Genomic DNA, 13,863 nt, shown 5'->3' with positions numbered 1-13,863 from the left:
GGTAGGCTGTTGTGAGGGTTGCTGCCCGCTGTATTCGTGCACGCACCTGAGGGCGAGTAACTGCAGCACTCCAGAGGCAAATATCATCGGCGTATATGGATAGGCACACCGACTTTGGTAGAACCTTCACCAGACCAATGAGGGCAACATTGAACAATGTGGGGCTTAAAACACCTCCCTGAGGTACTCCGCAGTAGGTGTAATGTTCAGCAGTTGTACCCTCATATGTTTGCACAAAGAAACGCCTGCCAGTTATATAATCTTTTATCCATTGAAACATTCGTCCACCAATGCCCATTGCTGCGAGAGAAGTGAGGATGGCATCGTGAGCTACATTATCATATACACCCTTCACGTCAAGAAAGAGTGCCACTGATATGCGCTTGCGACTTTTTTCTTGTTGAACAAATGTCGATAAGTCAAGGACACAGTCGATGGAGGAGCGGACCCGACGAAAGCCTGCCATGCAAGAACGGTATTTGGTGTATCGTTCCAAGTACCACTCGAGACGAAATAGAACCATTCTTTCCATCACTTTTCCGAGGCAGCTTGCGAGGGCAATAGGGCGATACGCTGTCAAGTCCAATGGTGATTTTCCCGATTTCAAAAGTGGTAATAATCGACTTATTTTCCATTCTCGGGGAACACTGCCGCTGAGCCAGGAGTTGTTGAAGCATGTTAAGAGTTCTTTTCTGGCTTTTTGTCCAAGGTGTCCCAACGCACTATAAGTAATACCATCAGGACCTGGCGATGACATGCGCTTAGAAGCGACTAACGCACCTTCCAGTTCTTCCATGGTGAATGGAATGTCCATTTCTGGTAATCGCGTCTCAGGAACGATCACGGCGTCGATGCTCTCGTTCATAATATTCCCGGCAACTCTCGTGCAAAATTCTTCAGCCACCTCGAGTTCTGTTTTTCCATGATTGAGTGCCAAAGCTTTAAAAGGGTGCCGTTGTTGGGGAGAGGAGCGAAGACCACGAACTGTTCTCCAGATATACGACAGCGGTTTATGAGGGTCTAGATATTCGCAGAACGCTTTCCAGCGTTCGCTCTCCAGCTTGTAAATGCGTCGTTGAATCTTTTTCTGGAGCCGCCTTGCTTCCCTCAGATCGTAAATTGATCTTGTGCGTCTGTATCGTCGTTCAGCACGCCTTCGTATAGCTCGTAATCTTTCCAGTTCAAAGTCAAACTGTGTTATTTTAGACGAAAATGGTAATTTACATTTGGACGCTTAAATAGCTTCCGCTATGGTATTTTCCAGGCTGCAGGCGAGGCCTTCTTGGCAAGCGTCCTCAACAGGCGATGTAAACATTGACCAGTCAGTGCCAATTGCAACACCGGAAGAGAAATTTTTTATGATACCATCGATCGTCACGTAGGTGGGTATGTGATCACTCCCATGAGTCTCAATATCGCAAAACCACTTAACTTTGTGAGAGAAGCACCGTGACATCAATGTCAGGTTAAGGCAACTGCCATACGTGAGACCCCGCAGATATGTGGGGGTACCATCGTTCATGATGAAAAGGTCGTAATCGGAAGCGAATGTAACAATGTTTTGGCCCCTGGCATTCATCCTAGTGCTCCCCCAAAGCATGTGATCGGCTTGAAGTCACCGGTGATGATCCAAGGACCATCGGTCCTCATTAGGATGTCTTTTAATCTGTCGCAGTCAAGTCGCCATGGCGGAGATATATATCCACCAATAAGCGTGAACGAAACTGCATTCTTCTTTACACGAAGACACACGTACTGATTGTCGTCATTTGAACTTATTGGGTGCGAAAGATAAGTCAAGCCTGTGCGAATGTAAACAATTACTTTGCTTCGTTCTTCGCAAGCGGCTGAACAAAAAGCTTCATAACCGGACAATCTATAAGGCGTTGATACGTTTGGTTCACATATGACAAGTATAGGGAACTGATTGGCCCTAACAAATTGGCGAAAGTCCGAGATACGGAACTTCATGCCTCTGGCATTCCACTGAAAAATTGAGGCACTTTTAACTTCAGTGTGGAAGATGAGATTTTGTTTAGCCATTGTGCTTATGCGAAGTTAGCAAGAACTGGATTCACGGCATCCAGTATTTGCAGTGCACTCTTAGCAGACGGAGATTGTATGTTGCTCAGTAGCGTGTGAATCGTGGCAATTAATGATTGCACGATTGCAGTCACTTGCCTGTCTTGGTTGGAAAGATCTCGAACCGGGATCGCGGACTGGCCGTCATGAAACTCCTTCGGTTCGCTTGATGCTGCTTCCCTTTGAAGTGCAGGCCACTTTTTCGCAGCTAGGGTATGCTCACTGGCTTTGTCCTTTACAGCCTTTCCCACGGCATGTGGTCTGGGAGGCAAAGGAGGGGGTACTGATGAGGGATCTGGCAAACGTGTCGAGGAGGTAGCGGGTGTCCTTGAAGACCGACGTCGACGTGAACGACGCCTTCTGACTTTAGCTTAGGCTTCTCGATGAGATGAGTGATCACGCACCATCTCCTTCAAGATGGCAATTTCCTTCTGAATCCGCAGGCAGTCCTTCGATGTGGCTTCATGGGATCCATTGCAATTAGAGCATTTCTTGACAGTTGCGACGCACTTATCCGCTTCATGGTGCTCGGCGCAGCGGTGGCATACCACCGAATTTTCGCAGACGCTGCTCACATGTCCAAGTTTCATGCATTTACGGCACTGGAGAGGCTTCGGAATGAAAGGCCGCACAGCATGTCTGAAGTACCCCACCTTCACATGAGAGTGATGTGCTCTTAAACGCAATCTTCACACAGCGAGGCTTGCCTAGCCGGGTGACATCAACAATTGGAGTATCAGTTGTTGACTTGACAAGGAATTGTAAGTCACTATTGGAAATAACCACATCTATGTCGTAGATCACGCCGGTTACTACATCACATTCCAAGGGAACATGAGAGCGCACCTGGTTGCCGTCCAAGTCAGTTACACTGCACAGAACGCCCAACGCACTTCCGTGCAAAAAGTCCACAGCCAGTATATTCTTTCTGGCGTTCACTCTTATGTCCGTGATCTCATTTGGCACGAGCGTTTCCAGAGACCTCGACACAGACTGTCTGTTAAGGCGTTTCATGCTGACGGTAGGAAGTGCAGGCAGAAACAGGATGGTATAAGTGTTCGGTTTTGGCGCTTCACTTACAGTTTGAATAGTTGAGGATGAGGATGTCCTCATGTTCCTCCTCTTCGCTTTGCGGCTCAGCACAGGTTGGAAACCGTCATTTGAGAAGTCCTCACTGCTGAGATAGTAAGCATGAGTATCTTCACTGTCGCTGTCACTCGCTTGTCCAATCCGCTGCCTGGAGGCGGCCGCCGCTGACGCCGCTCGTGCCGGCAGGCGCCCGGGGTGGTCTACATCTATCCCCTCCAAGGGAGCAGCGAAAACTGATCAACAGACTTAAATTACAACTGAAATGCGCCGGAGTTAGCAGAAGTAGCTCCTATTCAAAACACACTTCTTCATCTTCCCATAAGGTGATCGGATATCTGCGGATTTTTATGTGCTGCCTGATCCCGTCATGAGAGAAACAGTGTGCACCCATTGATAAGATAAGTACAGATAACCATGTCAAATTGCAGCCGCATTCAAGGGACGTCAACACATGTCGAGCAGTTCAGCTTGAAGAAATTATGCCAAATACTGCCATCAACAAGAATCAGGTAAACGTGAAGCATTGAACGCTCCTAACGCCAAATAAAAGCGTTGGCGTAAGTGACATAACATGCAATTAGACGACGACCAGCCAGGAATATGTGAGTAAACTGTAAAGTTAACCACAATGTTTACTTTTTATAATAAAAATAAACAGGGGAAAACGCTCTCGAAAAGGCGAGCCCAGGAAGTGTGCTTTCGAAAAAACAAACAAAAAAGAAAGCCATTAGAAAAATGAAACGATGCTCTTTGCGATAACTTTTAAATTATAGCTGCTCTCATAACAGGAGTGGCTGTCCATCAATCGTCAAGGGAAATGGCTGATTAGTATATTTTACAGTCAGACTTATTTCCAAAGATATTCGTGGCACCTTATGTTAGCCTTCTTTGGATAAGGTTTGTTTACAAATATCCCATGGGTTACGTGTTAGTCTGTTTATTCCGCGGTTGGTTATAGTTGACGCTTCTCAGTTTCTTGAAACAAAGTGCTGATATAGCTGCGTATGACACTAAATACATAAACAATGGTTACAACTGCAGTGAATGTCGAAATACCTGTTGAGTTGGAATCTGTCATGAGAAAAACCATTGAAAAATTTTGATCAACTATAAAAAAAATCACAACCTCCCACAAACCAGATTCGCTCGAACACGCTGTCAATTTCAGCTATTACGGTTAAACGATGTCAAAGCGAGTGAATGACGAGGACGCATCAGGCTCAGTGGTTGCTCGGTACTATAGTGCTCACAGCTGAACTGACTCAACTATGACGTCACATGCACTTCTGCTGATTATGTAACCACCCGCAATGATATTGTATAGGAAGATCCGTTGATGAGCCCTAGAACGTGGGTTTGAATACAGGCTTAGGTAGCCTCAACGTTCTATCTACAGGTGCATGGTAAACCATAATAAGGGCTGGAATTAATCCCCAGTCCTTCACTAAGGCATATTTCAAATACCTGGAATTTTTTCGGAATTTAAACCCCAGTGATTATTCCATTCTTTTTCGCCAAGGCAGTACAAGAAGACACTACAACTTGGACAAATAGTAACCATGCGTCATTACACAGGTAAACAGACCGCGCTATCAATACTTAATATACCTCAAGGCTTCAATGTGTCCCTGGAAGTCTTGTTGATGTGAAGTTGCGCATGAGCCAGTCTACTCCGCGCGTGCTCAGTCGTGTTATATATTGCGCTTGGTGTGTGAAGCACTTGCCATTAGGCCGATCGTGCGGAGACAATAGAAGCGCCCTTGTAGTAAAGATAAAGGATGATACGACTCAACACCGCTGATCCCGACAACTTGTTGCGACCGTAAACAACGTCTCGAATTAGATGACAGGGCTTCATAGGATCAGTGCTTAGGCTGTTGCAATGGGGCCATCGACTGCACAATTTTTTTAAAGAAAGAAAAAGTGGTCGCTCGAGTTGAGCGACATTTGATCAACATCAGGCGCAGTGCGAACAATGAAAAAAAAAAACTAGTCGCATTTGACAACCAACCACTTGTTCCAATTCTGACATGTTTGCGAAAGCAACATTTTATAAATAGTGAATAGAATCTATTCAGTGACGCCATAATCCGCGATGTGACAGTGAAGCACACTCTGTGAACTTTCCCAGGTGTCGCAACTCGGCCGTCTTCGTCAACTCCGTGTAACAGGCCTCAGGCATGGTCGACCATCCGATATTGACTGTTGGATCAACGTACCATACATAAATTTACTGCTAGGCTTTCTGCGCGAATCAAATATAAATAACACTAATATCTGAGGTTTTACATGCCAAAACACGGATACGATACAATGAGCTTGGGTTAATGTTAATGAGGTATTGAAGGACTTCGGAAAATTTGACCATCTGGTGTTTATTCTTTAATGTGCTCTTAGGCCTCAACAGTACACGAGCCTCTGGCATTTCACCTTCATCGAAATGCCACCGCCGCGGCCGGTATCGAACCGGAGACCTTCGGGTGTGCAGCCGAGCAGCGTAATCACACCACTACCGCGGCGGACGCGAATCAAATGCATTCGTGAACTTCTGGCACAATATTTAAAGACAAACTATCTAAATAAACTTAAAAGGAAAGAACCGCGTGCAGTGATCGAAGCTCAGACTACTGATATGAACCCAATTAATTTCGACCGAGTCATATCTCGGAACAAGCGTTTGCGGAAAATGGCAATTTCAGTCATGCAGCTACAAATATTCGAAGGAAGTTCACCGTCTGCTAAACTTTCCATCCCCATAATACCGTAGCCTTGCACTGTAATGTGCCGAACGCGAACCTTTCAAAGCGCGAGGTGTTTCATTCACTTTTACATTGTTTTATGGTGTTCCTGACTCGCAATAAATTCGTCGATGGAAGTCATGTTCCAATTTATGTGCGTTGATCGCAATTTAATTGTTTTTGAGTCATACCGTTGTTGGTCGTTTGAACGTCAAAGGCAATTAGATGGCTTAATGAGGCTCCCCCTAAAATATGTTTTTCATATAAACAGCAGAGCGCTAAATTGCATTTGCACATAGAAAGTCCCGGGCTGAAAAATAGAAACACCCCGCTTCACTGCTCGAACGTTCGTGCACTTAAAGTAACACTTATCTTTATATTAAACGTACAATTTGCGTTGGAAGGGTTGGTTTATTGGTTGCTTTAACGTATCTAGCATTCCAAAGCGACCACAGCCAGCACTTTCAGTGAAGTTATAGTGGTCGGCTTTCAGTAATTTAAACCCTTAAATTTTTTTAAAGCTGTACGGGCAACGCATAGTAGGCGGGCTTTCAGCATTTCACCTAATTAAAATGCGTCTACCAACGTCGCGATCAAACCCACGTCTTTCAGGTCAGCAGCCGGGCATTGGAGCAGTGGAACTACCGAGCTGCTGCGGTGGCTGCTATAACGAAAAAATATACACGTTTACTCCATAAACGTGCGCATATTGTAGCATGCATTCTAGGAGGTGGCGCAAAGAAGAAATGCTTTATATTCATAATGTTTTCACTTTCAGGCTGTGCAGAAAAAAAAAACCTTGCCTATGCACCGACTGGAATAGAACACGCTTATTCCTTCACACGCACGTTCACTGAAGTGGGGCCAGTGTCGGTTGGCAAGTGGTTCTTATACGTCGAAGTCGAAGTGCAGTTTTTTTTAACACGAAGATATTTTATACGGGGCTCTAACCACGGCTCCGCTGACATATTTCGGACACGAATATGACGTTGTAAAATATATATCAAGAGGCTACAAAAATTGGCCCGAATTAACATGTTACACTGTAAATGTCATCGAAATACGATAGTCTTGCGTCTGGCGAGAGTGAACAAAACAGTTATTTGATGTTCTGCGCAAGAAAATCGGTGAATGGTATTCTGCAGGCACAGCGTTAGAGTGCCTCGAACGTGTGGCGGAGGCAAACGAGCGCATCTAGGCACGTTAGACACATGTGCCATCTGGCAGTTATCTTCGAAAACGAAGGCGTGCAGCCCGTGGAGAAAGATGCGCGTCAGTCTCGGAGGTGATAAGGTGCAGAACGCAAAGCGATGGGCAGGTGCCACCACCGTGACGTCGTAGCAAAGCATTGGAAAAGCCTTTTTGAGAATCACGTTGCACTGTCAGCGCAGCGCGATTAAACGCTACATTCCTTAGAGAACTTTTGTGGGCCTCTTCTATAGTATAAACGCAGGCATAGAAAACATGAAATCGTTGTTGTGGCTCCTTCAAACTTGCTGCTGCGGGGAACTTTGTGTGTTTGCTTCCTGGTTCTTCCGAACATCAAAACGCCAACTAGCTCAGTGCCTACGTCGGAGGTTTTATTTTGGCCAGATATACACATTCTTTCATATTTACTGCATGCACTCAGAATATTCTGAGTGCGTGCGATAAATATCTTTAGTTGTTTTATATAGAATGACCCGTATTTTTATTTTTTCACTGCTCGGGAGTTTGTTTCTAGTGCAGAGACTTTTCAAAGCAGACATAAAGATCGTAAAATTCACTTTTAATTATCATCAAAAAGCTGGAAAAGTCAGAGAATTTGGGAAAATCTAATTGGTAGACACCCTGTTAAAGCTTGTCGATACCAATCTATACTGATAGATACCTATCAAGTGGGATTAGGCAAGATTAGGCAAGATCACGCTGATCCACTCCAAGAAGAAAATGGCACAGCCATGAGATAGACTATACCTAATTAGGCTATGTTTGTTCGGATTAAGCATAACTAAATTAATCCGAGTTTAGCTAATCAAAAACAATTCAATGTTGCGTTAATTAGGCATAACTAGCCATTTGGGTGACTGTGTATCTTCACATTAAACCGATCAGACTAAATTAGATTGAGCTGAATTAAGGTAATCCGAGTCTTGAACCATCCCATTTTGAGTATGTTGAAATTGCCTATCAAGTTGGATGACAGAGTATAACCCCAACAAGGCAATGTGGATTAAGCCAGATTATCCTTATCTACTTCAAGCCTATCAAGAGCTAGTGAAATTGGAGTGAGTTGAGATAGTCTAGCTTGTTGGATGCTGAAGCATGGTCATGTTAAGCCCATCCGAAATTAAGCCAGATAAAGCTAATCAGAATTAGGCTATTCTAGGGCAAGTCTCTTATCAATAACTTAAAATTGCCTGGCCATTTGGTTGACTGAATATGCTTACAATAAGATAATAGCGGGTAAGCTGGATTAATCTAGCCATAGTTAAGCCGTATGAGACAAATTAGGACTAATGTAATCCTGAACCAATCATTTTGGGCAATTCACTTTGTCTAGTCAGTTGGGTGATAGTGTGGACACAAAACGCTGTGGACTAAGTTGGATCAATCTAATACACATTAAGCTAATCACAGAGCTTCATCTCTGCAATGCCTGTCATTGCGAAGAGACGCTACACCACATCCTGTGCGTTGTATGACATCCAGAGACAGACACCGTCCGTTTTTGCGCGCATCGGCAACAGCCAAATGTCTGTGGACACTATTCTGTCAAGTGCCCGAGAGAAGACATTGCAACAGAAAGTGACAAAAGTTCTGTTGAAATTCCTACACGACACGGACTTGAACAAGCGGCTGTAACAGCAATGCCACACACCGCGAAAGACAAGACTGGACTATGACTAAGTGTGCGCGCGTGTGCTGCTTAATGTGCTGTGTTTACCTCTTTCCCGTCTCTGCTATCTATCACTCATCTCCCCCATCCCCTCCCAGGCGCAGGGTAACAAACCGGCTGCCTATAGGCTGGTTAACCTCCCTGCCGTTCTTTTCCTCCCATTTTCTTTCGTTACATTATGGGGTGATGTGTGTCATGGCCTACATGACATAGAAGATAAGGTTTTCGTGTTATGATCACCTATTTATTTTATTCTTACTCTCTTATCATGCCATTTAAATTTTGATAATCCATAAGTTGATAAATCTGCCATTGCAGCTCCATGACCGGGAAATATACGCCACGGCAGACATGACATGCATGATACATGACATCATTTGCGGGTTATGACCAGTCATTTTTTTTGTTTTACGCTATTATGCCCTGTCATATTTAGTTTCCGTAAAGTTAATAAAATGGCCGCTAGCACAATATGACTATGTCATCTGTGTCAAGGCGGACATGACATGCATGACATGATTTTCATGTTATGACCTGTCACATGTTAACCATGCGCTCCTATTATGCCGCGCCACTTTTGGTACACATCAAGTGAATAAAGCGTCCATAAAAGCTCCATCACTGGGTCATGTATGTCATGGCGTGTATGACATGCCTGACAATGTCTTCATGTTATGACCTTTCATGTATATTTTACTCATGCTCTTTTCATACCACGTCAATTTTGGTACACATGAACTTCACCAAACGGTCTTTGTAGCTCCTTGACCATGTCTCATATATCATGGCGTAGAATTAAGGCATGTTATGATCTTGTGTACTGTACAGTCATTTGTAATTTCCACGTGGTCTTAATTGTCGCACACTGACAGATATGCTCTGTCTTCATTTCACGATCAAGTGCTTCATGCGCAATAATTGGCGTCTAATCTATTTGTCACCAACATTATATGTGCAAGTCATACCACCGGAAGGAATAAACTGAGCCAAATGACCGCGCATTTCTTTGAAAGCGATCACTCTTAGTATGCCAGGCGATGCGAGCGAGCGCGAACGTTTGAACCAATATGGCGTCCACAAAAAAAGTGTCTCCACCCTGCTCCGGAGGAGCACATCGAGGCACCCTTGTGTTGAATCTGTCGCCTCTCGAGTTTAGAGAGCGCCGCCTCCACGGAGCATGGTCTCCTCTGCCCGCTGCGCACGCGCTTTTCAGACTCAAGATTCAGGAGAGCGCGAAGGTCACTTCACTCCCTGCCATGGCTGCGTTTGCGAAAGGAGCCCGCTGTTCACACACGAAGATGCAATATGAAAGTTGGTAGCGCTTTTCCTGTGTATACTTGTGCGTTCATTTCGTGCGTCTTTCTGTTTGAAATGCATGTTTCAAGTATCACGCTGTGACAGTTGTTAGTTCGTGCTTGCAATGTCCTGGGTATGCTCATTTCGTACGTGCTTTCTGTTTGAGGTGCGCGTTGCAAGGTTCGAGCTGCTTGCCATTCTTCGCGCGACTTCGCAATTTATTGCTGTAACACTGGTTCCATTGTTTTTGTGGCGAAACAATGCACAACAAATGCTCAACTACCTCTGTGGACACACGTTCCACTTTCGGGTTACACTTATTTCTAAAAAGGGGAATCAGGCACATTTTTCTTCATGCCTGGTTTTGTAGATGCTAACGTTTGCACACAACCCCCCCATGGTGGTCTAGTGGTCTAGGTACTCGGCCGCTGACCCGCAGGTCACGGGATCGAATCCCGGCTGCGGTAGCTGCATTTTCGATGCAAGCGAAATCGCTTTAGGCCTGGGTGCTTAGATTTGTGTGCACGTTAAAGAAGCCCAGGTGGTCTAAATTTATGGTGCACTCCACTACGGCGTCTTTTTTAATCACATGGTGGATTTGGGACGTTAGACCTCACATATCAATCAACGTTGGTACACAAGCGCGCCAAATAAATCCCGTCCAAATAATATCGACTTTATATTAGGCCCCTTAGCTGCAAAGGGATTCTTTAATGAGTATATAATTTTAATACGAAACTGAAGTACACTTGAGCATGCGATATTGAGTAACGCGTAGTCGAGCATCGTACGCGCATCGCCTTCTCAGCTGCTGGCCGAGACTCGGTTCTCGATGCATGCCTAAACCGTGCCGTAAGCTAGGTGACGAACGGTCGTACAGAGCTAGTTCCCATGCATTACTATAGCAGCGTCACCTGGGAAGCAGTTTAAAGCAATACCCTTGCTCTGTGGTAGGATGTCTGCTCGTCACGCAGACGGCCTTGGTTATTCTCACTCGTTCATCATTATTGTATTATTTACTTCATTTCCTTCACTACACGGTATTACAAATTGTGTTTTTTTTGGCAGAATTTTCAAGCAGTACTGCAGCTCTGTGCTAGAGCGTCCGCTTGCCACGCATATGGCCTGGTTCTATTCACCTTTTAGGCGGACATTTTTATTGTTTATTTTATTTGCCTCTCTCTATTTGTCGGTCACGCACTAGATGAAGTCGTGCACAGCCAAAGACGCCAATGCCGACACCGGAATTTCTGCGAAACGAGCTCTTAAGTGCTACTGAGTTAAACTCTACAGAAAGATTACTTGCTGAAGATAATCTTGTCACACGCAGACACATGCACGTGTGCCTAGTGGAAGCATCATTCCCTTGTTGGTGGCAATTTCAATATCACAATGCACTGAGTAACACGTGCCGCTCGGGGCAGCAAGGTGAACAGTTACGGAACAAATTCACAGCAGCTGCTCCTACTGACGTTTTAAATGCAAAGCATTTTTATAGGGTTCGTCCGTAGTTGTGCGTTTGAAGTCAATGCCACGTTTCCTCATTTTTAGCATGATAAAGAAAGGAAGTAGACAGAAAAACGCATTTGAAAATTTTCCTGCGTGATTAAAAACACGTAAAGGCTGGACGCTTATGAAAAATAATCAAAAATAAATAAATAAATAAACGTCATAATTAGGCAAGGCAAGGTGGGTGGCCTTGTGAGATCTCCGTCGTGATACATAGGACTTGATAATTTCGGGGAATATAAAATGAAGCAAAAAAAAGAAGAAACCACCATATATGAGTATGAGAGACCCCGTAGTGGAAGGCTTCGGAAATTTCTACCACCTCTGATTTTTTAACGTGTACCCAAATATGTGCACAGGGGCCTACGGCGTTTCCGCCTCCATAGAAAATGCAGCCGCCACAGCCGGAATTTGATCCCGCGACCCGCGGGTCAGGATCCGAGTGCCTTAGCCATTAGAGCACCACGGCAGGGCCACAATAGATCAAAAGTTATCGTATTTTTTTTTACCAAATCGTAATAAGCGTTATGCAGCATTGCTGGAAAGCTACCGGTCTAATTAAACCATTAGACACTATACGTTAGGAAATCTCACCATGGTGTATACATTCTACGCGAAATATGCAGCGTTCCAGGCATGAAGATAATTTCTTTCCTACAAATCAAATGAAAAAATGCGTAGGTACTCCAGCAACTATAAGAATGTGTTAAAAGTGCAGCGATTCAAGACTTTCTCGGTTTAGGACCGGGTGTACAGATGATATGATCTACTAAGGTGTGCCAACTCACTCAAGAGGTTCAAATGAGGACCGAACACGTTGTTCTCAGGTCCGTGGTCATTTGGACAGTCATAGGAGTATCCCCATAAGCCTCACAACAGATCACGTGGACAGTGAATTGACGAATCGGGAGCCCTTCAGTCGGCCTGCGCTGTGAAACAGCTGGTTGAGACCCACCCGCGGAAAATTCACGCTAAATATAGAGTTCACCTTCACCCCTTGCTGTCGCGAGGTCATTGCGCGCGTGCGAGAGAGATCGTGAAAGATAAGCAAAGAACACTGGAGCTTAGATTCTTATTCAGTAAATATTTGACACGCGTGCTTGTTTGACAGTTCTGCGTGCTTTGAAAAGTACGTTTTTATATCGCATCTTTGATCTGGGATACATCATATATTATTTAGGCCATACAGCAACACGGTGACGCCATTTGAAGGGCTTATAGCGCATAAATGGGCCGTTACATATTTGAAACGTCTTGGTTTTAAGTAGACAGAGAAGAGAGGGAGAGAGAAAGAAAAGAGACTTACAGGGTCCTGTATGCATTCGCTTAAGACGACCAGAAGGCGCAAGCTATCATCTTTCTCTTCTCCGCCGAAGTATTGGTCTTGCTCCGGCACTATTCGAAAGCTTTCTGCATCCTAGGTGGTATTGCGCTACCTCCAATATCGAAGGAACCCAGGGTTGCCTTTGATCGCCTCTTTCCGCCCAAGTAGCTACTTCACGACCTTGTCTGACGACCGCGATTTCAGGGCGGCTTCATGGCTACTTTCTGGCTTCTTCCGAACGTGCAGTAGCCATTTTTGTAATTATTTGCAGAAAATGTGCCCTGTTTCAAAACTTTTTTTGTCGTGTCTGCCGATGCTCGTGGCATTCTTCAACAGGGCCGAGGCACCCTGGAGCAACGCGCAGCACGCCCGCAAAGTGCGTGGTGATCGAATCTTCGCGTGCACGCTGACGAACTCGTGGCTGGCACGCTGCTCACGCGATCCACCACTTACGTGGACGCCACGCGCAAGTTTCCGGTGCGCAGTGCGTGTTCTAATGTGAATTATATAAAAACAGAAGTCAGCACAAACTGAAATTGAACAGTTGAGCTTCAATCAGATGTCATTATGTGAAGTCGGAGTGCTGTTTGTAAGCACCACAAATCGAATTCGATGTGCGGCTTCAAGGAATAGCGGATTTAATATTGAATGTTCCTATTGGCTTGTTGCCTACAGCTTACCCATATCGCTCTGTATTTGAAAGAAATCTATCTATTTTAATAAGCTATACGCAGATGCACTGAATTAGTTATAATTTATTCATTCATTTGCAACCTATCTGTGGTGAATGGGGGTAAACTGTACTTTCATTTCTATCGTTTTGATTATTCAAAACAGTGCTATTTATTGTCCAGCAATAAAACTGTACTCTTAATACCACATTGCTCAAATTCCGGGATTGAATCCCGGCCGCGGCGGCTACATTTTTGATGGAGCTGAAAATTATT

General features: G+C 44.7%; 1 protein-coding gene across 2 annotated transcripts in view; it reads right to left on the bottom strand.

Moving 5' to 3' along the window:
• LOC142814536 (putative serine carboxypeptidase CPVL) overlaps positions 1-13,049 on the bottom strand; it is a 32,416-nt gene extending 19,367 nt beyond the window's left edge. Inside the window, exon 1 of one of the 2 annotated variants that reach the window (XM_075893386.1) lies at positions 12,899-13,049. The gene's annotated coding sequence lies outside the window, so the exon portion shown is untranslated. Of the gene's footprint in view, positions 1-4,779; positions 4,921-12,898 lie in introns of those variants that run through there. The other variant, XM_075893385.1, reaches the window with a different exon arrangement.
• Positions 13,050-13,863: the final 814 nt, after the last annotated feature.

Source organism: Rhipicephalus microplus, chromosome 4, assembly GCF_043290135.1.
Source record: "Rhipicephalus microplus isolate Deutch F79 chromosome 4, USDA_Rmic, whole genome shotgun sequence".
In the NCBI taxonomy this organism is placed as follows: domain Eukaryota; kingdom Metazoa; phylum Arthropoda; class Arachnida; order Ixodida; family Ixodidae; genus Rhipicephalus; species Rhipicephalus microplus.
The sequence above is the reverse complement of the archived record's forward strand: the minus strand, read 5'-3'. Positions and strand labels throughout refer to the sequence as shown.